Source organism: Pimephales promelas, chromosome 7, assembly GCF_988280905.1.
Source record: "Pimephales promelas chromosome 7, fPimPro1.hap1.1, whole genome shotgun sequence".
NCBI classification, from domain to species: Eukaryota; Metazoa; Chordata; class Actinopteri; order Cypriniformes; family Leuciscidae; genus Pimephales; species Pimephales promelas.
The window spans coordinates 36,356,392-36,382,560 of NC_142775.1; the positions used below are offsets into that span (position 1 = coordinate 36,356,392).

Consider the following 26,169-nt stretch of genomic DNA (forward strand, 5'->3'; position numbering starts at 1 on the left):
TCTGGATTATGATAGAGGGTTGTGAGACTTTGACTTGAGTGCAAAAATGGAGGCTCTAGACCCTTCCAGAGTTGAGATATCGAACCTCAAAATTTCGACCCGAAAAAAAAAACGACAGTGTTACCCCTTTCGTTTTTTTTCGTTTTCAGCCGAAAAATTAAGTTTCTCCAATCTTCTCAAAACTCTGGATTATGATAGAGGGCCACGAGACTTTGACCTGAGTGCAAAAATGGAGGCTCTAGACCCTTCCACAGCTGAGATATTGAAATTCAAAATTTCGCCCCGAAAAAAAAACGACAGTGTTACCCCTTTCGTTTTTTTTCGTTTTCAGCCGAAAAATTCAGTTTCTCCAATCTTCTCAAAACTCTGGATTATGTTAGAGGGCTGTGAGACTTTGACTTGAGTGCAAAAATGGAGGCTCTAGACCCTTCCAGAGCTGAGATATCGAACCTCAAAATTTCGACCCGAAAAAAAAAACGACAGTGTTACCCCTTTCGTTTTTTTTCGTTTTCGGCCGAAAAATTAAGTTTCTCCAATCTTCTCAAAACTCTGGATTCTGATAGAGGGCCATGAGACTTTCACCTGAGTGCAAAAATGGAGGCTCTAGACCCTTCCAGAGCTGAGATATTGAACCTCAAATTTCGACTCGAAAAAAAAACGACAGTGTTACCCCTTTCGTTTTTTTTCGTTTTCAGCCGAAAAATTAAGTTTCTCCAATCTTCTCAAAACTCTGGATTATGGTAGAGGGCCACGAGACTTTGACCTGAGTGCAAAAATGGAGGCTCTAGACCCTTCCAGAGCTGAGATATTGAAATTAAAAATTTCGACCTGAAAAAAAAAAACGACAGTGTTACCCCTTTCGTTATTTTTCGTTTTCGGCCGAAAAATTAAGTTTCTCCAATCTTCTCAAAACTCTGGATTATGATAGAGGGCTGTGAGACTTTGACCTGAGTGCAAAAATGGAGGCTCTAGACCCTTTCAGAGCTGAGATATTGAAATTCAAAATTTCGACCCGAAAAAAAAACGACAGTGTTACCCCTTTCATTTTTTTTCGTTTTCAGACGAAAAATTAAGTTTCTCCAATCTTCTCAAAACTCTGAATTCTGATAGAGGGCCACGAGACTTTGACCTGAGTGCAAAAATGGAGGCTCTAGACCCTTCTAGAGCTGAGATATCGAAATTCAAAATTTCGACCCGAAAAAAAAACGACAGTGTTACCCCTTTCGTTTTTTTTCGTTTTCGGCCGAAAATTAAGTTTCTCCAATCTTCTCAAAACTCTGGATTATGATAGAGGGCCACGAGACTTTGACCTGAGTGCAAAAATGGAGGCTCTAGACCATGTGCATTCTTACACAATGCATTCATGTGCATTCTTACACAATGTGTGTTTGGTCAATGGCGACACACTGGATCCTGACGAGGATATTGCCACGGACGATCTTGACCCCCATCCTCCCCATGAACCAATGGCATTCAACGAAGCCTCAGGGAATGCTGCACGAGACACACTGGCTTCCCAAGTTTCCGGGGATGTGCAGGCCACATGAAAATACATGTTGCACTGTTGATTTTCATGATAATTGTGTAATATATTTAAGAATTTCATAGTATTTTAATATTGTTCTTCTATTGTTCTTCTACTGTCTTGCCCCAATTTATAAACCATTGGCATTCATGTGTTTGTATTTTTGTATAAATCTTATTGTTACATTTTTTATTTCACTTTTTTTTAACAACAATAGCCTGAGAACTAAGAAAGGAAGTTTTTAGGCATGTTCTTACCTTGGTAAAAAAATTAGTTCCAGGAGTGGAGTGGGGTGTAGTGGGATTTCTACAATTGTTTGCAATATATCTTTTAAAACACACTACATATGGTGACTATGCTTCGTATTACTGTAAAATAAATACACATCTAGAAAAGCATTTTAATAAGAACCACATTTGTTGCTCAACAGCAATAAATATTACAACATGTAAATATAGCAATAATACATATTCAAATATTAATTATATAAACTCTTAAAACAATATATGAAATTAATCGGGCCTATGTAAACAGTTGTGCAATTGAACAGGTCATTTTTAGAACAATAATACATATTAAATATATTTGTTTTTAGAGTTTACATTTGAGTATGTATTATTGTTCTAAAAATGACCTGTTCAATTGCACAACTGTTTACATATTAAATATATTTGTTTTTAGAGTTTACATTTGAGTATGTAAACAGTTGTGCAATTTAACAGGTAATTATTTTCACATCTTATTAATCATTCTTTCAAAGAGGTCTAAAAACCACTGTCTTCGCCTCACTCTCTTCATGGCGCCTTTGCTCCTGAAGGGCCTCCTCAATCAGGAACTCCATAATAGGATTGGAGCTCCTCCTAGATGTGATGGCACTCGCTGCTGCTGGGGTACTGGTTAGTATTCTACTGGTTCCTGTGTCAGGTGACCAGGATGCCTCTGAGGTGGGGGCTCCACAATATCCTAAAAAAAAACAAAAAAAAAAAAAACAAGGCAAATGTTACTTTTTAGAAACTTTCAACAAATATCTCCTCAAGAAATTTAAAAAGAATGTTTACGAATCTGATGTTAGTGGGATTCATGAAAGTGCTGAAATATGTAAATGATTAGCCTCACCATGAGGATTGTCATGGGATCCTCTGCTTCTGGTTGGAATGATGCCAACACCAAAGGGGGGTCCATCGCAGGCCGGGCACCCAAAACCTTCTGCATGTCTCTATAGTACTGCCAGTGTTGCTGACCTCACCCTGGTCTGTGTGTGTCAGGAATTGAGGACTCCAAAAACTGGCTCAGGGACAAACACACAGAAAAACAACCGGCTAGTTGATACATTCATTAAGCAATTGGAAATTAGTTTAAAATTAACATCATATACCTTGTATTTTTGTTTTAAATTCTCACATTTTTTGGAAGCTTGCTGTCCTGTCACTTTTTCCTCTAAGCCAATCTCTTTCACAAATGTCCTGCATCACAATCGACAGCTACAACATTCTTCATGCATTCTGATAGTGGGCCATGAGACTTAGACCTGAGTGCAAAAACGGAGGCTCTAGACCCTTCCAGAGCTGAGATATTGAGATATTTGTAATGGCATAAATGCTATGTGGGATCTCAATATCTCAGCTCTGGAAGGGTCTAGAGCCTCCATTTTTGCACTCAAGTCAAAGTCTCATGGCCCTCTATCAGAATCCAGAGTTTCAAGAAGATCAGAGCAACTCAAAATTTCGACCCGAAAAAAAAAAAAAAAAAAACGACAGTGTTACCCCTTTCGTTTTTTTGTGCGCGAGAAAATAAGTTTCTCCAATCTTCTTGAAACTCTGGATTCTGATAGAGGGCCATGGGACTTAGACCTGAGTGCAAAAATGGAGGCTCTAGACCCTTCCAGAGCTGATATATTGAGATATTTGTAGTGGCATCTAGACCCTTCCAGAGCTGAGATATTGAGATATTTATAGTGGCATAAATTCTGCGTGAGGTCTCAATATCTCAGCTCTGGAAGTGTCTAGAGCCTCCATTTTTTGCACTCAGGTCAAAGTCCCATGGCCCTCTATCAGAATCCAGAGTTTCAAGAAGATCAGAGCAACTCAAAATTTCGACCCGAAAAAAAAGCGACAGTGTTACCCCTTTTGTTTTTTTGTTTTTTGTACGCGAAAAAATAAGTTTCTCCAATCTTCTTGAAACTCTGGATTCTGATAGAGGGCCATGTGACTTAGACCTGAGTACAAAAATTGAGGCTCTAGACCCTTCCAAAGCTGAGATATTGAGATATTTATAATGGCATAAATGCTACGTGGGATCTCAATATCTCAGCTCTGGAAGGGTCTAGAGCCTCCATTTTTGCACTCAGGTCAAAGTCTCATGGCCCTCTATCAGAATCCGGAGTTTCAAGAATATCAGAGCAACTCAAAATTTCGACCCGAAAAAAAAAAAACGACAGTGTTACCCCTTTCGGTTTTTTTTGTGCGCGAGAAAATAAGTTTCTCCAATCTTCTTGAAACTCTGGATTCTGATAGAGGGCCATGGGACTTAGACCTGAGTACAAAAATGGAGGCTCTAGACCCTTCCAGAGCTGATATATTGAGATATTTATAGTGGCATCTAGACCCTTCCAGTGCTGAGATATTGAGATATTTAAAGTGACATAAATGCTACGTGAGGTCTCAATATCTCAGCTCTGGAAGGGTCTAGAGCCTCCATTTTCGCACTCAGGTCTAAGTCCCATGGCCCTCTATCAGAATCCAGAGTTTCAAGAAGATCAGAGAAACTCAAAATTTCGACCCGAAAAAAAAAACGACAGTGTTACTACCCCTTTCGTTTTTTTTTGTGCGCGACAAAATAAGTTTCTCCAATCTTCTTGAAACTCTGGATTCTGATAGAGGGCCATGGGACTTAGACCTGAGTACAAAAATGGAGGCTCTAGACCCTTCCAGAGCTGATATATTGAGATATTTATAGTGGCATCTAGACCCTTCCATTGCTGAGATATTGAGATATTTATAGTGGCATCTAGACCCTTCCAGAGCTGAGATATTGAGATATTTATAGTGGCATAAATGCTACGTGAGGTCTCAATATCTCAGCTCTGGAAGGGTCTAGAGCCTCCATTTTTTGCACTCAGGTCAAAGTCCCATGGCCCTCTATCAGAATCCAGAGTTTCAAGAAGATCAGAGCAACTCAAAATTTCGCGAAAAAATAAGTTTCTCCAATCTTCTTGAAACTCTGGATTCTGATAGAGGGCCATGGGACTTAGACCTGAGTGCAAAAATGGAGGCTCTAGACCCTTCCAGAGCTGATATATTGAGATATTTGTACTGGCATCTAGACCCTTCCAGTGCTGAGATATTGAGATATTTATAGTGGCATCTAGACCCTTCCAGAGCTGAGATATTGAGATATTTATAGTGGCATAAATGCTACGTGAGGTCTCAATATCTCAGCTCTGGAAGGGTCTAGAGCCTCCATTTTTTGCACTCAGGTCAAAGTCCCATGGCCCTCTATCAGAATCCAGAGTTTCAGGAAGATCAGAGCAACTCAAAATTTCGACCCGAAAAAAAAAGCGACAGTGTTACCCCTTTTGTTTGTTTTTTTTTTTTGTGCGCGAAAAAATAAGTTTCTCCAATCTTCTTGAAACTCTGGATTCTGATAGAGGGCCATGGGACTTAGACCTGAGTACAAAAATGGAGGCTCTAGACCCTTCCAGAGCTGATATATTGAGATATTTATAATGGCATAAATGCTACGTGGGATCTCAATGTCTCAGCTCTGGAAGGGTCTAGAGCCTCCATTTTTGCACTCAGGTCAAAGTCTCATGGCCCTCTATCAGAATCCGGAGTTTCAAGAAGATCAGAGCAACTCAAAATTTCGACCCCCAAAAAAAAAAAAATGACAGTGTTACCCCTTTCGGGTTTTTTTTGTGCGCGAGAAAATAAGTTTCTCCAATCTTCTTGAAACTCTGGATTCTGATAGAGGGCCATGGGACTTAGACCTGAGTACAAAAATGGAGGCTCTAGACCCTTCCAGAGCTGATATATTGAGATATTTATAGTGGCATCTAGACCCTTCCAGAGCTGAGATATTGAGATATTTATAGTGGCATAAATGCTACGTGAGGTCTCAATATCTCAGCTCTGGAAGGGTCTAGAGCCTCCATTTTCACACTCAGGTCTAAGTCCCATGGCCCTCTATCAGAATCCAGAGTTTCAAGAAGATCAGAGAAACTCAAAATTTCGACCCCCAAAAAAAAAAAAAACGACAGTGTTACCCCTTCCGTTTTTTTTTTTTTTGTGCGCGAAAAAAAAAAAGTTTCTCCAATCTTCTTGAAACTCTGGATTCTGATAGAGGGCCATGAGACTTTGACCTGAGTACAAAAATGGAGGCTCTAGACCCTTCCAGAGCTGATATATTGAGATATTTATAGTGGCATCTAGACCCTTCCAGTGCTGAGATATTGAGATATTTATAGTGGCATCTAGACCCTTCCAGAGCTGAGATATTGAGATATTTATAGTGGCATAAATGCTACTTGAGGTCTCAATATCTCAGCTCTGGAAAGGTCTAGAGCCTCCATTTTTGCTCTCAGGTCAAAGTCCCATGGCCCTCTATCAGAATCCAGAGTTTCAAGAAGATCAGAGAAACTCAAAATTTCGACCCGAAAAAAAAAAAAAAAAAAAAAAAACGACAGTGTTACCCCTTTCGTATTTTTTTTGTGCGTGAAAAAATAAGTTTCTCCAATCTTCTTGAAACTCTGGATTCTGATAGAGGGCCATGGGACTTAGACCTGAGTGCAAAAATGGAGGCTCTAGACCCTTCCAGAGCTGATCTATTGAGATATTTATAGTGGCATCTAGACCCTTCCAGTGCTGAGATATTGAGATATTTATAGTGACATAAATGCTACGTGAGGTCTCAATATCTCAGCTCTGGAAGGGTCTAGAGCCTCCACTTTTGCACTCAGGTCAAAGTCCCATGGCCCTCTATCAGAATCCACAGTTTCAAGAAGATCAGAGCAAGTCAAAATTTCAACCCGAAAAAAAAAAAAAAAAAAAAAACGACAGTGTTACTACCCCTTTCGTTTTTTTTTTGTTTTTTTTGTGCGCGAAAAAATAAGTTTCTCCAATCTTCTTGAAACTCTGGATTCTGATAGAGGGCCATGGGACTTAGACCTGAGTGCAAAAATGGAGGCTCTAGACCCTTCCAGAGCTGAGATATTGAGATATTTCAGGCATGTGATTGGCTAAGGACAAAAAAGCAGGAAAATATACGGAGCCCGACCACCCCCACCCGATCGATATCCCAATATCTTTTCCGCAAAGCGAGAGTAAATGTTCAATCAAAGTCAAATATAGTCTTCACTATATAAATTATACATTGATTATTATTAAAGCTACTATTAAAGTTCTCAGTCAAGAGCAGTGAGTGATTTCCTTTGTGTTTTGTTGTTTAATTAACATTAAATAGATAGTTCTCCCAAAAATTGTAATTGTCATCATTCAAGTTGTTTTAAACCTGAATAAGTTTCTTTCTTCTGTTTAAGTTATTTGGAAGAATGTGGGTAACCAAACAGTTGATGTATACCCCAGTGATTTCTATAGTAAATTTTTCCCTATGGAAGTCAATGGGGACCAGCAACTGTCTGGTCACCCACATTCTTCAAAATATCTTCTTTTTTGTTCAGCACAAGAAATAAATTAATACAGGTTTGGAACAACATTACAGTGAATAAATAATGACAGAATTTTTATTTTGGGGTCAACTATCCATTTAAGAACAAGCGGCTGCATTTTTATTATTAGGACTACTGTCACTTTAAGACCAGTACGCGACACGTCTAATATACACGGAGCATTTGACAAGCAGATTTCTCTCAATTTTCTCGGTTTGCTTTTAGTTTAGACAGGGGCGCAACTACCCAGTTTCAGAGGGGTATGCAGCAACAATTTTAGCGCCCCCCCCCCCCCCCCAAAAAAAAAAGGAAAAATAAATGTAATGTAAGTGTGTGTAATAAGTGAGTAGTAAGAAAAAAAGAGCTAACAGAAAAAAATAAGTGCAAAATTGTCGTTTATTAACACAATTAAACTATACCTACTCCACCTTGATGAACCCCCCTAAGAAAACTATAAGTTCCATTGGAACAGCAATACCAGTGTTTCTCACAGGATTTTTGGTAAAACTGTGGTAGATGGACCTCTGTTTCTCTAGGGGGGTTCGGGGGCATGCTCCCCCGTAAGAAAATTTTGTGTTCTGTAATGTTAAATTCAGCAGTCTGGTGCACTTTGAGAGTTCAAAATTAAAAGCTCCAACCCATATTCAGGGTGCAATTTAAACAAAGAAAAATTTGAACCTCTTTTACTGAGTGTCTGTCTACATTACACTACCACATAATAATAGTTATAATATTAATCCCATGATAGTAATAGCCATAAAGGCTATTGTAAAACAAATACACAGAAAAATAAAGGAAACTTTCATAATTAGTTTTGCACTCATTTCTATACTTGAAAGATATAAGCGCATAATGACATGTTTCATGGGCCAGTGTGTCAGAAAAAAAAAAACTAAAGCTGACTTTTTTTGACCAATGCATTACACCAGCACAGCGCCGCCAATTAAGCAAAAAACAAACAAATGGGCCGCCGATGTATGAGTTTTGTGGGCCGTTAAGACAAATAAATTAAAAAAGGATGAAATTGGCTGAAAAGCACGTCGGCCCAGCGGGAATCTCCCGGTAGTCCCGATGGCCACAGAGATATAGATAGCCTACATGCCTGGATGTCACATTTTAAATCCTACCTGTTGGCTTTCAGCAATGCATGCAGTTATTTAGCTGCTGTCGCATCAATTGACATGCCATCTCCTTTTCTCTCTTTCTTTTTCTATTTTTAGCCCCACAGCATTTTGTTTTATCCATCTTTTTCGACGACAACTCACTACTTGTACCTGCTCGCTCAGCGCTCACGGCGCCCCCGCCCGCTCGCGATATTACCCGCCCCCCTTCTCCATGAGGGCGCCTACTCTAGCCTAGCTGTTAGTCCTCTAAAATTTTATATAACATTGAAGGAATGCAGAAATGATTTAGAAACGCACAACGGCAGCTACATATAGAAATACAATATAGCCAATATATATAATTTTTTTTTTTTTACCATCGCTTTCGCACCCCCGTTGTGCTGCGCCCCTATAGCGCATACCCACTTTTTGCGCCACTGAGTTTAGACATAACCAAATGTTCTTATGTGAGCCTTGTGTGTATTTGAGAGTATTAGCTAAATAATACACGAAAGATAACTTAGTCCAGCAACCAGGCGCTGTTAGACAAGCTTTTAGTGCATGTGCACGTCGGGTGTTCGTGCTCAGAACAGCGCATCAGCAGTGAATGACATGTTTAACCGGCAAGGCTTTAAAGCACATGCAAATTAACTTTTGTGAACTCGCTGAACTGATGTAGCAGTTCCTCTCCGTTAATATTGCGAGTATTTGTCGCGTTGTACACTAATGCTGTTGAGGTGTCAGGACTGCAACTGACTGAATGCACAATATAGCTGCTACATATTTCTACAAAAGCAGGCAGCAGCTTGCTTGGAGCAAGGATCATAGCGCAAATTTGAAATATATCGATATATCGCCCAGCCCTGGTGACCTAACTGTGATGTTGTCAACTGACAACGATACCAGCGCGAGAGCGACTGAGATACGAAATTGAGCAGGTGAACAAGCTGAACCAATTAGACATTCTCTGGCTGAACGCAAATACGTCCTTGTTGATACTTTGAAAGGAACTTTCTGTACACACGTCAGCCAGTTATGGGTTATGTCCTCATATTCTCTCCTTTTCACTCCGGCTGCCGACACCCGTCCCCCTCTTTTTTTTTTCTTTTTTTTTTTTTTTTACAGATCTGCATGATTCACGTAGGTCACATTTTCAGGTCGGGATTAATCCGGAAAAAACACATCCCTGGATATTTATAGTGGCATAAATGCTGCACAAAAAAAAAAAAAAAAACGAAAGGGGTAACACTGTCGTTTTTTGTTTTTTTTCGGGTTGAATTTTTGAGTTGCTCTGATCTTCTTGAAACTCTGACTTCTGATAGAGGGCAATTGGACTTTGACCTGAGTGCAAAATGGAGGCTCTAGACCCTTCCAGAGCTGATATATTGAGATCCCACGTAGCATTTATGCCATTATAAATATCTCAATATCTCAGCTCTGGAAGGGTCTAGAGCAGGGGTTCTCAAACATTTTGGAGTCAGGGACCCCTTTCAGGAGAAAAAAATTTCCAAGGACCCCCCTCATATTTATAACCGTTATTGAGCACAAAGTTAATGTGTGAGCGGCTAATGAAATATTTTTGCCCAAAATGAATGGTCTCCACCCAGGGCAGGAATTTCTAAATAGCCTACTGAGGTCCCAAAAGTGATCTTGCTAGGAATCATTTAGGATCCCTCAGCTAGGAATTTTTGATGTTCTTGATCTACACATGTGCATTTTAAGGTGTTTTAAGGCCCCACAACTGGATAACTATAGATTTAGAAGCATGTCAGTGGGCAGTGGCATATTTTTTTTTTTTGTCAAGATGTCACGAAACACTATCACATATTCCAAACAGGAATGGCCTTAAAGAGAAATGTTTCAATGATTAGGCCTATTCTTCACACAAATAAAGCCCATAAGCCTATAAATACAATGATAATGGCATTATGTTTAATAGGTGTGTGCATTGTTAATTTGAGCTACTGTAATTAGCTAAAAAAAATAAAAATAAAAAAAAAAAAACATACAGTATATGTTAAATATATGAATCCATAATGTTAATCTCATGGGCACAGTATGTTTCTCTTGACCTGCTTTTTCCTTTGTTAAAGTTGAGCTCGGTTAATATTTTGCAAACTGACTGTTTCAGTCGTTTTTTAAAACTTTTACCTAAAACAGCTGTTTAATGTTAATTTAGACCTACATCTTATCTCGCACTTTATGACCGTTGACAGAAACGTCGTGCGGGGATTCGAGTCGTGCAGAGAACTTTGAGTTCACTCCGACTCAAACATTTTGACATTGAGCTGTCGTTGTTAGTCTGCTGAAGCAGCTCAGACGAGAAGGTCAGTATCATCGCGATGTGCATCCTTGCAACCTCAATGGGTACGGCCCTGTCCCTATGCACTTTTATTTTGATAATGATCAGACTTCTAATGTCAAATCTTGCAGTGCTAGAACCAACTATTGTGCGCGCACGCGAGACGCCGGCGCGCAATTACGTGGGAATTTTTCCTCAGCAGTGGAAACAGGAATACTCTTATTTATGGTCATAGATAAGACAAGAGTGCATCATCCGAAACGGTAAAGTGTCCATTTTTTAATTGTGTATAGGCTACATTATAAATGACTACAAAATGTCATGCCTTTTAAAAATACAGAAAACAACCGGATGCGGATTCATGCCGTCGATCTGTCTCCTTTCTGGCGCACGTCCTGCAAAATCAACAGCAGCGAATAGTCTACATGACGCACAGACATAGATTATCTATCTATAGAAAACTTTAAGTGTCTACTTTGATGTTAAATGCATTATATAAGTTACTTAGGAATAAATAGCATGTTTTCAGATGATAAATAAAACATGACTTATAGCATGGGAAAAACGTTAGGTTGTTATAAATTATTTCGCGGACCCCCTGGCTTTAGCTCACGGACCACCAGGGGTCCGCGGACCCCAATTTGAGAACCACTGGTCTAGAGCCTCCATTTTGCACTCAGGTCTAAGTCCCATGGCCCTCTATCAGAATACAGAGTTTCAAGAACATGGGAGAAACTTTTTTTTTTTCGCACAAAAAAAAAAAAAAAAACGAAAGGGGTAACACTGTCATTTTTTTTTTCGGGTCGAAATTTTGAGTTGCTCTGATCTTCTTGAAACTCTGGATTTTGATAGAGGGCCATGAGACTTTGACCTGAGTCCAAAAATGGAGGCTCTAGACCCTTCCAGAGCTGAGATATTGAGACCTCACGTAGCATTTATGCCACTATAAATATCTCAGCTCTGGAAGGGTCTAGAGCCTCCATTTTGGCACTCAGGTCTAAGTCCCATGGCCCTCTATCAGAATACAGAGTTTCAAGAAGATTGGAGAAACTTATTTTTTCACGCACAAAAAAAACAAAACGAAAGGGGTAACACTGTCGTTTTTTTTTTTCGGGTCGAAATTTTGAGTTGCTCTGATCTTCTTGAAACTCTGTATTCTGATAGAGGGCCATGATACTTTGACCTAAGTGCAAAAATGGAGGCTCTAGACCCTTCCAGAGCTGAGATATTGAGACCTCAAGTAACATTTATGTCACTATAAATATCTCAGCTCTGGAAGGGTCAAGAGCCTCCATTTTTGCACTCAGGTCTAAGTCCCATGGCCCTCTATCAGAATCCAGAGTTTCAAGAAGATTGGAGAAACTTATTTTTTCGCGCACAAAAAAAAAAAAAAAAAAAAAAAACGAAAGGGGTAACACTGTCGTTTTTTTTTTCTGGTCGAAATTTTGAGTTGCTCTGATCTTCTTGAAACTCTGTATTCTGATAGAGGGCCATGGGACTTTGACCTAAATGTGCAAAAATGGAGGCTCTAGACCCTTCCAGAGCTGAGATATTGAGACCTCAAGTAGCATTTATGCCACTATAAATATCTCAATATCTCAGCTCTGGAAGGGTCTAGATGCCACTATAAATATCTCAATATATCAGCTCTAGAAGGGTCTAGAGCCTCCATTTTTGCACACAGGTCTAAGTCCCATGGCCCTCTATCAGAATCCAGAGTTTCAAGAAGATTGGAGAAACTTATTTTTTCGCGCACAAAAAAAACAACGAAAGGGGTAACACTGTCGTTTTTTTTTTCGGGTCGAAATTTTGAGTTGCTCTGATCTTCTTGAAACTCTGACTTCTGATAGAGGGCCATGGGACTTTGACCTGAGTGCAAAAATGGAGGCTCTAGACCCTTCCAGAGCTGAGATATTGAGATCCCACGTAGCATTTTTGCCATTATAAATATCTCAATACATCAGCTCTGGAAGGGTCTAGAGCCTCCATTTTTGCACTCAGGTCAAAGTCCCATGGCCCTTTATTAGAATACAGAGCTTCAAGAAGATTGGAGAAACTTATTTTTTTGCGCACAAAAAAAAAAACGAAAGGGGTAACACTGTCGTTTTTTTTTTTTTGGGTGGAAATTTTGAGTTGCTCTGATCTTCTTGAATCTCTGGATTCTGATAGAGGGCCATGGGACTTTGACCTGAGTGCAAAAATGGAGGCTCTAGACCCTTCCAGAGCTGAGATATTGAGATCCCACGTAGCAATTATGCCATTATAAATATCTCAATATCTCAGCTCTGGAAGGGTCTAGAGCCTCCATTTTTGCACTCAGGTCTAAGTCCCATGGCCCTCTATCAGAATCCAGAGTTTCAAGAAGATTGGAGAAACTTATTTTTTTGCGCACAAAAAAAAAAAACGAAAGGGGTAACACTGTCGTTTTTTTTTTTTTCAGGTCGAAATTTTGAGTTGCTCTGATCTTCTTGAAACTCTGGATTCTGATAGAGGGCCATGAGCCTTTGACCTGAGTGCAAAAACGGAGGCTCTAGACCCTTCCAGAGCTGAGATATTGAGACCTCAAGTAGCATTTATGCCACTATAAATATCTCAATATCTCAGCACTGGAAGGGTCTAGATGCCACTATAAATATGTCAATATATCAGCTCTGGGAGGGTCTAGAGCCTCCATTTTTGCACTCAGGTCTAAGTCCCATGGCCCTCTATCAGAATCCAGAGTTTCAAGAAGATTGGATAAACTTATTTTTTCGCGCACAAAAAAAACAAAAAAACAACGAAAGGGGTAACACTGTCGTTTTTTTTTTTCGGGTCGAAATTTTGAGTTGCTCTGATCTTCTTGAAACTCTGACTTCTGATAGAGGGCCATGGGACTTTGACCTGAGTGCAAAAATGGAGGCTCTAGACCCTTCCAGAGCTGAGATATTGAGATCCCACGTAGCAATTATGCCATTATAAATATCTCAATATCTCAGCTCTGGAAGGGTCTACTCTAGAGCCTCCATTTTTGCACTCAGGTCTAAGTCCCATGGCCCTCTATCAGAATCCAGAGTTTCAAGAAGATTGGAGAAACTTATTTTTTTGCGCACAAAAAAAAAACGAAAGGGGTAACACTGTAGTTTTTTTTTTTTTTTTTTCGGGTCGAAATTTTGAGTTGCTCTGATCTTCTTGAAACTCTGGATTCTGATAGAGGGCCATGAGCCTTTGACCTGAGTGCAAAAATGGAGGCTCTAGACCCTTCCAGAGCTGAGATATTGAGACCTCAAGTAGCATTTATGCCACTATAAATATCTCATTATCTCAGCTCTGGAAGGGTCTAGAGCCTCCATTTTTGCACTCAGGTCTAAGTCCCATGGCCCTCTATCAGAATCCAGAGTTTCAAGAAGATTGGAGAAACGAATTTTTTCGCACACAAAAAAAAAACACGAAAGGGGTAAAACACTGTCGGGTTTTTTTTTTCGGGTCGAAATTTTGAGTTGCTCTGATCTTCTTGAAACTCTGAATTCTAATAGAGGGCCATGGGACTTTGACCTGAGTGCAAAAATGGAGGCTCTAGACCCTTCCAGAGCTGAGATATTGAGACCTCAAGTAGCATTTATGCCACTATAAATATCTCATTATCTCAGCTCTGGAAGGGTCTAGAGCCTCCATTTTTGCACTCAGGTCTAAGTCCCATGGCCCTCTATCAGAATACAGAGCTTCAAGAAGATTGGAGAAACTTATTTTTTCGCGCACAAAAAAACAAAAAACGAAAGGGGTAACACTGTCGTTTTTTTTTTTCGGGTCGAAATTTTGAGTTGCTCTGATCTTCTTGAAACTCTGGATTCTGATAGAGGGCCATGAGACTTTGACCTGAGTGCAAAAATGGAGGCGCTAGACCCTTCCAGAGCTGAGATATTCAGATCCCACATAACAATTATGCCATTATAAATATCTCAATATCTCAGCTCTGGAAGGGTCTAGAGCCTCCATTTTTGCACTCAGGTCTAAGTCCCATGGCCCTCTATCAGAATCCAGAGTTTCAAGAAGATTGGAGAAACGTATTTTTTCGCACAAAAAAAAAAAACGACGGGTAACACTGTCGTTTTTTTTTTTTTTTTTTTTTTGGGGGGGGGGGGGGGGGGTCGAAATTTTGAGTTTCTCTGATCTTCTTGAAATTCTGAATTCTGATAGAGGGCCATGGGACTTAGACCTGAGTGCAAAAATGGAAGCTCTAGACCCTTCCAGAGCAAAATTTCGACACGAAAAAACCGACGGGTACCTCTGTCGACTTTTTCGGTGCAAAAAAAAAAGTTTCTCTGATCTTCTTGAAACTCTGGATTCTGATAGAGGGCCATGAGACTTAGACCCGAGTGCAAAAATGGAGGCTCTAGACCCTTCCAGAGCTGAGCTATTGAGATCCCACGGACCCACTATTTTTATAATGGCATAATGAATAAAAAATCTGACAAAATCTGACATTGTTTTATGTCTTGTTATTTATTTATTGCCTTGAAGGGTGTATCATCCATTCTTTTGTATAATTTCAGTGAATCGGTTGAATCATCCACGAACCAAACGAACGAATTGACTCGGAAAAAAGTTTGTTCACACTGACCGAAGAAAGAATGACATGGACATCTTGGATGACATGGGGGTGAGTAAATTATCAGCAAAACCTAAAACCAACTAGTGTATTCAATTGTATCTGTGTTGTAGAGGAGAAAGTCTTATAAGTTGGGAACAACATAAATATGAGAAAATAATGACAGTTTTCATTTTTGAGTGAACATTTCTTTTCACAAAGTCGCTGGGGAAAAACAAATTGCAATACTGGCTCACACCTCCAAGCATGCAGAAAGCAAGACTTGACTCTTCCTTTCAGATAATGACAATTGAGATGTTCTAATTTTAGAGTTTTAAGTGTTTTAGGCCTCTTCAATGTCTGTATAGTGTGGGGACAGGAGTAAGAAAAAGTCATGGAGACATTCCCACTGATGTCAAATGGATTTCGCCAGGGTCACAGACAGGATCCGTCTAATATGAAGACAGGGAGCTGAACTCAGTGTCACAGGGGTGTGTGTTTGGATTATGCATTCCAGCAGCACAATGGTTATCCTTCGAGGACATTTGGAGCACACACATTCTGTTGTTCGCCTGACACATACGATTTGGCCTGAAACACTGAATGGACATCTGGTTAGGAAGCCACTTAACTGAACAGAGAAATGGAGAAAGCTGAGAAAGTCAAGGGGGAAAAAAAGAGAAGAAATAAAGGAACCATGTGTTCTGGCTTTAAACTATTGAGGTTGTATTTGTGTAGTTAACACCCATTTTCAGACAGTGTTTCAGAATGCACTGAATCCCCAAAACTTAATCCATGTAAGTCAAGAGTCAGTCTTGATTACTATGATGCATTGTGAAAGCAAAGTGAAGCCAAGAATTTGTTCCAATTTTGATTTTTAATCCTTCCTTCCATTATGTTCAAATCAGTCAGATGGTGAGCTTAGAATTTTTTGGAACAAACAACTAAACCTACTGAAATTGGTCTAGCAACATAAATCAAAGGTAATCTCTTGGTATATAATTTTGTTGAAAACGTGTTTTAAACAAAAGAAGACCTGTTCCTACTGAAAAGGGCCAGCATAGATCATCTTGAATCTGCATGCTAGCCCAGACTAGTTTGGGCTGACTAGTGCTGGTGCAAAATTAATTTTTAAAAATGAAAGGAAGTACTTGATTGAGTAGTATAACTCATTTCACTGCGGCTCTCAAATCAAATATGTCCACCAGTGGACAAATCATGTTGCTGTCGAACCTGATGCGACACGTCTAATTTGAAAGCTACCAAGGATATCAATATTTGTGTCTGTTCTTCACATTCACTGTTTCAGAAGAACAGCGAACAATCAAATGGACCACTTTTATGGTGCTTTTTTGTCGATTTTGAGTTTAACAGCACTGTTCCTCTTGAAACTCCATTAGCATTAACACAGAAAGAAAGAAGGAAGATTGGGAATGACATGAAGGTGAGTAAATGATGACCAAATTTTGACTTTAGAGGAGCTATCCATTTAAGAAATCTGATGGAAACATCAGCATTTTGGTCTTTTTACCAGGGTCATATAAGATAAATGTGAAGTCTAATGCTGTACATTTTGACCCTGTTGGTGTGAAAAGAGAAGTCTTTTGAACTGAAACTCAATTGGTTCAGTGTGTGTGTGTGTATTTTCAGTTAGCTCATGCTTTAAATTCAATGGCCTATGGTAAAGTTCAGTAGGTGTTAGATGGTCCTTTTTTCTCTTAATTAGATTCAACTAATCCAATCAATCGGGATTTAAAGCATGGAAATGATTATTTAAATGCATTCATTGGAATCATGGAATCATTGGATCATTGGAATATAAGTTTTTTTCTATCCATTTATCCAAGTAATATTACGAAGAGAAATGGATGGAAACACTCATTTTTAACACTAATAATGATAACTATATTAGCGTCTGAACCAACATATTATAATGTTCTGTTTATTATAAGTGTGTGCTACAGTTTTGTCGTATGCCGCTTTAAATGCTTTAAAGTCATGTGGATTCTAACAGGCAGTCAATGTTTAATCATTTATCAGCTGGAAAATCATTTGATCAAAAATCATTCTGAAAGTGATTCCAATGATTCTATGTCATTATCGTTATTGCTTGGTGTGGACCTCCATATTCTTTTAACTGAATTTGAATGATTAAATTATTCAAACTTGATAATCATTAGTTATTTTTTTTGGTGAGAACGGGCCTTAAATCACTATCCACTTTTGTCAGAGCAGCTTGATTCTGTTGAACATGTCTTGTAAGGATTAACAAAAAAATGGTGAGTAAATGATGACAATTTGTTTGGGTAAAATATTCCTTAATACAAAATTTAGACTGTGAAATTGTCTTTTATAGATATGTTAAACCATGTATAATTTTCTATATATTTCAGGGCTGAACCATCCCAGACCTTTTCGACAAGGCCTTTTAAAAACTGAAACTATGATATGGCATTGGTGAGCTACCCACTGGTTTGATAGGACTGAGCGTTGAGTAACTGGAATTGAGTTCAGGAGAAGGTTAACAAAGCAAGCCCTACCCACACCTCTGTTCTTTTCCCAAAGACAAGTCAGTGCTTTGAAATGCTCCGATATGTCAGAGGCTGACATCACGTGCTGGCCCGACTGTGGCCTGGAAGCTTGGGAGTGACTTCCTATTGCATGCAGCGCGTTCTCTTCACACAGTGACGTCACCACGGTGTATCCCAGTGGGAGCCCACTAGTGAGGGTCAAACCGATGAGAGTGAGTGAACGAGAGAATAAGATGCAACAGAGCCAATAATGTTTGGCAGAACAAAAGGGGGATACGAAAAGGTTACTTCCCCAAACGTTTATTTTAAGAGGACATATTACTCCTTTAGATCACTTTGGGAATGGTGTTTTCTTTCAAGTTTGGTTTGGATGGCTTTCCACCGTGTCTTACAGCAGTCAGTGCTATCGACCATGAAATTATACCACTATGTGGTTGTGGGACGATGACCTGAAAATGAAAACAGGGGCCTTTATTACATTCTGGATGTGCTGCGTCCTGATCACTGTAGGTTACGGGCTTGTATCAGCTCCAGCCGAAGTTTTGGCATGTCCAAGTTTTACTAATGAAAATGCATGATTGTACATTTCTTGGCCATCCTCTCCAAATGTACATTAATCTTTCTCTTGTCAAAGTGTAGCATGTGATAAAAACATGGCTTGTTGCCATTTCCTAAACATTTCAGGATGCTGTAAATAAAAAAGCATTTAACATGAATTTCCGTTACTCCCATGTGTGAGAGAAAATGCACCTGCTTAGCTGAATTCCCTCAAGAAAAATTAGTTTTGATATTATATTCATGAAATGATTTGTTGCCTGTGATCTTTAAATTGTTTGGCCATTTCTACCTACAGACCTGTGACCCCAGCCAAAGGATCCCATCTGGGAAGGTTTGGCCCATTGAAAAGAAGTGTCCGATTCAGTTCTTGGGCCTTCAACGATGAGTCAGAGTCATGGCATCAGAAATTAGATTAGTCAGAGCCATGGAGAGTCCAGCGACTCTAAGAAGAAACCGAAGTATTCTAGGGATCAGACGGCCTGGATACACCCAAGAGAAGAACAAGCATAAATCAAGAGAGCGTTCATCCCAAACAATACCGCCTGCTCAGAGTCCTAAACCTCCAACAGATGCACTGGTTTTCTTGCCCTTCCTCCATATAGCTGGCGAGGCCCCCATAGCAAAAGAATGGGCCTCAGTAGAGCATTAAAAGGAGACTGGTGAATGATGGGCGCAGAAATAATGGAGCAATCCTATCTAGCCCTGCCATGCATATATATATCGTCCAGACGTGTGGGACGGCCAGAAGGAAGCTGCTTGTTTTTTGCTATATAGATGTCAGCTGTGAGCAGCAAACCTACTTCCCCGGAACAGGCCCAAAATGAAAGACCCCTTAAACCGGCGGAGCTTATCAAGATTTGAGCAGAAGCACAACTGGACATGAATTAGTTTTTTTCCCCCATTCCCCTCCATCTGTACCACTCTGATTTACACAACGTTTTATAATAAGCAGGGCCTTGAGACAAGCAACATTTGGACAGCAATGACAGCACATCTGGCAGGAGGAGAGAAAATAGAGAGTCTTCCTTTTCCAAATGCTAAACTTGCCTGGAATGGAAAGGCATGGTCAGGGTGGAATCCCAGGCCGGGGGCTGACATTTGGATGGCTTCTTGCACAGCCTCGGAGCAGAATGCTGGGTAAGGATGATGTGCATGTTCTTAAAGAGTCTTAGTGGTTCTTAGACTGACATGACTCTAGAAAATTCACATTTTATTTCAATTAGTGTTGCCTCTTTGGGTGCCATTTTGATTTTCAAATTTTCAATATGTGTAGTTAACAAATTTATATTTGACTGCAAATTTTGTTTCTAGCAACGCCAGGGTCAAAGTTTTGATTCCCAAGGAATCCTAGGGAATTCTAAAACCATAAACCAGGATTGTGTGGAAATCAGAATCAAATTGAAAGCTTTTTAAGAATGTAGAATTAGATTGTAAGGGTGGATAATTAAAATAAACTAGAGACACAGAGTTTGTCATACATCTTGAATGTAGGTTTGCTTTGAGGTCGGACTGATCTCGTGAAATGGTGTATGTATAACACACCAATTCGTATTTCCATTTTTGGCGTGCTATCAACATGCATAATCACTTTCCATCGTGTTTATGAACGCCGTTGACTTAACGTTACATTAATGTATAAATACATGACCTACCCCAACCCCGTCCCTAAACCTACCCTTCAATGGGGTTAATACCATTTATGAGTCTTCCCCTACCATCCTAGGAAAAAAATATCACTCCCCAGATGTAGATCTACATTTTGCTTCGTTTCGCTCAGACATTTAACGGCGTGCACATACATGCGGAATCACTCGGACATTTAACGGCATAGACATACACACATACACACGGATAGCTCAAAATGCGTATACTGTAGATAACACGCCACTTGACTTGAAAGTGGCGTGTATGTTTACGCAAAAGTCATGATGTCATGTTGTTTAAGTTGCTAGAAGGTTTCAAGGGTGTCGCTATGTTTTTATTAAGGTGTTCTGTGTAGTTGCTAGGGCGTTGATAAGCAGTTTATGGGAAGTTGTGGTGATTGATATGGTGTACTGAGATATTTGACTGTCTTTAGCCTGTTTTTTGTTTGTTTGTTTTTTACATGAAAATGCAGGAAGGCATAACAGAACAGACAAAATAACACACAGAATTGGCATTCCATCTTAAAAAGCCCTCAAATCTCCCATTGAAGAACCCCAGTTTATTTTCCATGTTGTCAGAGTGATTATGGAACTTATTCTTTGTTATATTTACTCATGAGATGGTGATAGTTTTTTGGATGGAACGGAGGGGGGATTTTAACAGCTCCATTTACCGACTGAAAGTATAGACTTCCTGTCAGATCAAGATGGTTTCATCCAAAGCCATCATAACAAATGTGAGATTACAAGAGGTTCGACATCATGTCACTTCATCCCCTTTCCAGGAAATGTTGGCTGTTCTCAGCTGTTACACAGCCACAGCCAAGCTCTTGGGTTAACAAACACCGTGAAGCGGCATACAAAAGACTCTAGTGCAAATGTTAAATAAACAGTATGCGTTTCAAGTGCTGAACGTGACATTCAGCGCCTGCCTCATCTCGCTCTCTTTGTGTACAATTTGTCCGGGCTGGATAGTTGAGACGGGGTTTGTTTTGGTGTTTGGCTTTCTTTAACTATGCAAACTCTCGTCTCCACAGCTTCAAAAGACTGATAGTCCTAAAGAAAATACCTTGCCCTCCTCCAAGATACGAGTCTGGAAATTATGGCAAACCACTGTGACTTTCAAATGAACTGGGCCTCATATCATACGGTAATTGAAGCAACAAGTCAATTTGCTAAATTCGCCAAAGGGTTTGTCTATAAACATGGCATCTTTCATGATTTGCCAATGTTTGACAACATTTAAATCTGTCTTTAAGTTGATTAAATGATGCCACTTCCATAATCTGACATATGTTCGAGTATGAAACTGGATTTTAATGTGAAAAGAATGTAGGCTGGACTTTCAGTTATCCATCAGGAATTGATTAGATGAAAAGATGTATTAGAATGGAGTCAAGTGGTTGGAAGTGAGCTGAATAAGTAAGAGAGTGCAAGTGATAACTTGCATTAACTACACTCCTTACCCGTTGGGGCGAACGCTGGCGCAATTTCCCTGGTGACTATTGTTTTATTTTTTTTTTTAAACTTATATGATTACATTTACATTAATCATTTAGCAGACGCTTTTATCCAAAGTGACTTACAATTGAAAACAATAGAAGCAGTTAAACTAACAATAGGACAACAATATGCAAGTGCTATGACCCTAATAGAAAGTCATTTAATAGCAGACACTTGTAACTAGTTTGATACATATTTTGAACACACTGGCTTAAATGTATTCCAAGATATAGATAGAAATGTCAAAAATGTTACAACCATCCCTGGTCTCCCTACTATGTTAGATTAAACTGGGAAGGGTCATAGCTCGTCAATGTCAGAATATTTAAAAATTACCAATCAAATCAAAGTAGGCAGACTTTATGTTCACAGAATTGACCCTTCGCTAAGCCCCGCCCTCCCTAGTTACTGTTGCTACGCCTGTCAAGCTTTCGCGGCTGGCCCATCTATTATAGTGTGGATGCACCCGGTATCAGACATTTCAATGAGATAATTAGTAATTTTCGGCGAACAAGTGAAATATCTGAGAGAGCAAGACAAAAGGGACTACAGTATGCATTCGAGGGATATATTCACGACATTATATGCAACCGATTAGAGAATAATTTCTTAAAAATTGAAGTTAAAGCCTAACGTTATAGTCCCAGCGCAAGCAGCAGTGCCTCATACGCTGACCGTTCAAATGGGGAAACACAAATTGAGTAACAGCTATGTTCATACACAGCAGGGTATGTGAAAATAATCGTAATAATTATAAATCAAACAGCTTATCAATAAATCTTGTGGAATAACACTAATACCAGGAGAGCCGCGGTCGGATTGGGTTAAGTTAAGGGGTAACGTTAGTAGGACGTCGATTAACAAAATGCTGAAATATATTTTAAAGTGTCAGTGAGCCTTTGTCTCGTCTCTTTAATCGTCTTATTTTACGTTATCATTATGACCAAAGAACTGTCAATATTTCCAAGCAATAATGCTAGGTGTTTTTGTTAAGCATGTCGACATTTACCAGTAGTTAGTTGTGAATGGGTCTCGCACATAGATGCTAGATCACGCCAATCATTTTTCCCCTTGGCTTTTAGATTTTCTGGAAGGAAAACAATTCCTCTCCCCCGTCCAAACTTTTATTATACCGGTATCAGATTTGCACAATCCATACGCACAATGCCTCAGCATGTTTCCCTCGTTCGAAAGCTTGACAGACCTCCCGCGCATAGTTACGGTTGCTAAGACATGATTGGCCAGTGGCGGTTTTCAGGCGTGGCTTAGCGAAGGGTCAATTGTATCAGCGTGACTCGACGCTTCAGTTTACGGTCAAGTACGAGATAAGATGTAAGTAGCTAACAGCGCATAAGAAAAAAAAAGCCCAAATGTGTCATGATTCTGCCATCATGTCATTGCTTTTTCTAGTTTTGTGGCAGGATCATGGCAGAACCATGTTTCGTGTACAAGCGCATGGCCTGTTGTTTGGGCCATGTGCTTGTGTTGTCTCGTTTAATACCCCGCCCCCTTGTTATCCTCATCATGTCATTATTACCTAGTATGTGTCCCCTGTTCTCCTCGTTAGTTTCCCCTTGTGTTTGCTGTCTTTGAGACATGAGGTAGTTTAACACTGTCTATCGTTCATGTGTTTTGTAGGAGGCGTGGCTTTGGAGATGTTCTGCAGGGGGAGGGTTGGATCGTATGCTTTCAAAGCTAACTTGCTATTGCTAGCTCTCTGAAAATTGCCTATTTATTCAGTGCTGCCTCTGTCTGCTAGCAATGTCTGAAATCTGAGAACCAGCAACGATAATCCATTTACCCCACACCGTGTGCTTCTTACAGGGTGGGCCCATGCTTGTCATACATCAGCTCTCAAGTTTTGTGTCACCCAAATACCTTGACAACAGCTGTGTATATGTAAAGATTAAATCAATACAATAAGGGAAAAAGATGCGCTGTTTGCTAATGACACCATGTCTTCACCTCGTTCTTTCATCCTACCCGTATACTGGCTTATCAGCCTTAAGCTGGCTTTCTAAAAAAAGACGCTGGCGTTCCATTAACCTTCTCGCTTTTACATTCCTGTTAAGGTCGTTTGATAACTCTTCAGATATTATATTGTAACAGCGTTGGCAGAGTTTTTCGAACTTCTTTTTGAAAGCGTGTGCCCTTGACAGACATTTTCACTTACGTTTCATTGTTTTACATTTCATTTCCGAAGCAAAAAAGAATGGCTACACTATAAAAAAATATTTTCATGATTTGTTGGCATTTTTTTCATTTGGCAAATCAACTTTCAGATAACATAATAGTTAGAGTGTATGTTGATTAAACCAATCTCCATCATTGTATTATGAACTTAAAATTGCAATCAGGTTACTTTTTTTAAGTTAAACCAACAATAGGTTTTCACAGTGTACTGTATGAGGGTGAAGGATGAATCTCATGGAAACATTACTAGGTCATCTTTCACCTCAAATCACCTCTTTAAATAATTATAATTACGATATATAAAAATATATAGTATATGGAATTTAAATAAACATGCAAGTCGTGGGGAAAGCATATGGATAATGTTGTTTAAACTCAAAAATAGCTTGACTTTCATATATATTTCAGGCATATTTAGGTCTGCTGTTTGAGGTGTACAAAGTGCTCCAAAGTGAAAAAAAAAAAAAAAAACTTCCAAAAAAAGTACCAGTGCTATTTTATTAGAAGGGCGTCAGACTGACATGCCCTCCTACTGAACATAAGGTGGTCTCAGTGACATCCAGAACTCTCAACGGGATATCCTACTCCCGACCAGTCCCAAGTGGTGAGAACGCTATGGTTTCATGGTTACGGTGCTCTTCACTCTTTTGTCCGACAGCTGCCCACATCCTGCCCCAGCATCGTGCTGATCTTCTCAGGGTGCCGTCACTCCCAGTCCATTAGGAAGGGAGTTGCTCGTCCGGACTGAAGTCAAGCAGTGTGAAAATACTTCTCTGGGTGGTGTTGTATTATCAGAACGAGAGGTGGGGACACTTTTGGGGCCAGCCAAGAGTTAAAGTGCTTCAGTTTATGTCATTTTTAACGTTTAATGTGATGCCATTCAAAGGAAACAGATGAAACGCTTTTCTCTTGAATGAGGGCCATCTGAGAGTCAGAATCGGCTTATCCTGTTGGGGAATGTTTTTGTTTCCATAATGTAAGCTGTGCACAGACGCAGATAAGAGTTATTGGACCCCTCAGCAAAGTTTGATCTGATATTTGACACACTGTACTGCAAACACAAACAATGAGGCGTACTGCCAATGTATAATCAATGCAATGGTTGAAATGCAATCTGAAACTGACTGTAGGTCATTTTGCTCCTCGCAGAATAAATGCATAAATGTGTTTGGCTTCCATATTCTGCCTCTGACTTTATACATCAAAACCCTTTGTGGTTTTGTAAATTATCGATCGATCGATCGATCTATCTATCTATCTATCTATCTATCTATCTATCTATCTATCTATCTATCTATCTATCTATCTATCTATCTATCTATCTATCTATCTATCTATCTATCTATCTATCTATCTATCTATCTATCTATCTATCTATCTATCTATCTATCTATCTGTCTATCTATCTGTCTATCTGTCTGTCTGTCGAGCATTCATTCCACTGTGTCTATGTCTATCCACAAGGCCTATAAACCTTAAAATGTAAAGACTTTCTTTTTCTTCAAAAACTTTCAAACAAGGCTTTGCCGGACCAACATATAGTATAGTTAAAATTTCAGTTATATGAATATCATTTAATTTTAATTGATGTCAATTTTCTTAAAATTCAAATTCAAATTGCAATTCTCAATCATGTCTGCTTCATCAGTTAAAATTCAGGAATTCAATTTTAGATTAAATGGCTAGTTCACCCAAATATTAAAATTAAGTCATTAATTACTCCCCCCCCCCCCCCCCCCCCCCTATTTTGAGCCTTGTTAGTGGTAATAACAAGCGATTTTCATTTGTCATTACTCTATGCCCTATATACTAGCATTATATTAGCATTATAGGCTAAACTGTTTTTAGAGATAACACTATTTACATTCGGCAATCATGAAAACAAATCTCAGATAACGGTTGACTAAGTAGCAATGTATAATTAGACCAAAGGTTCATTTTGCGCTGGAGTTGTCCTTTAAATTTGAGAGGTGGATCACTGCTACATAGGCTGCCTAAGGGATTGAAACTTTACGGCCCAGAAAATCAATGAAGAAAATGTTTAAATATTCCATGTGACTACAGTGGCTCAAGTTAAGTTTATCAAGTGACGAGAATACTTTTTGTGTGAAAAAACAAACAAAAATAACAACTTTATTGGACTATTCCTTTTCTTCCTTGTAGGCCTGAGACGAGAGTTCAAGAGATTTCCACGACGCATGCGCGAGAACTGAATTTAAGTAGTTGAAGGAGATCACAATTCTCGCACATGCGTCGTGGAAATCTCTTGAACTCTTGTCTCAGGCCTACATGGAAGAAAAGGAATAGTTTCGATCCCTTAGGCAGTCTATGTAGCAGTGATCCACCGCTCAAATTTAATAAAAAAACATCTTCATTTTTGTTTCGAAGACGAACGAAGGTCTTACGGGGTTGGTACAGCATGTGTGTGATTAATTAATGACTTAATTTTCATTTTTGGGTGAACTTACCCTTTAAAATACATTTTAGTTAAATTCTAAATGGTACATAAACTGTTGTTTTATAGGTAAAGAACAGCATATGAGTTCGCAACAGCATGAGGGTGAGTAAATTGTCCGAATTCAGGG

At 39.3% G+C, this 26,169-nt stretch overlaps 2 long non-coding RNA genes across 2 annotated transcripts in view; one reads left to right on the forward strand and one right to left on the reverse strand.

Annotated features, from left to right (window-relative positions):
• Positions 1–2,235: 2,235 nt before the first annotated feature.
• LOC148978393 (uncharacterized) overlaps positions 2,236–26,169 on the reverse strand; it is a 76,477-nt gene continuing 52,543 nt past the window's right edge. The window contains exons 4-5 of the long non-coding RNA XR_016169343.1: positions 2,642–2,809; positions 2,236–2,488 (exon numbers count right to left, since the gene is read on the reverse strand). This is a non-coding gene — a long non-coding RNA (uncharacterized LOC148978393). The remainder of the gene's footprint in view (positions 2,489–2,641; positions 2,810–26,169) is intronic.
• On the forward strand, positions 14,996–26,137 carry LOC148978394 (uncharacterized). Its single transcript, XR_016169345.1, has 3 exons — positions 14,996–15,228; positions 18,541–19,382; positions 26,109–26,137. It is a non-coding gene; the product is annotated as an uncharacterized LOC148978394 (long non-coding RNA).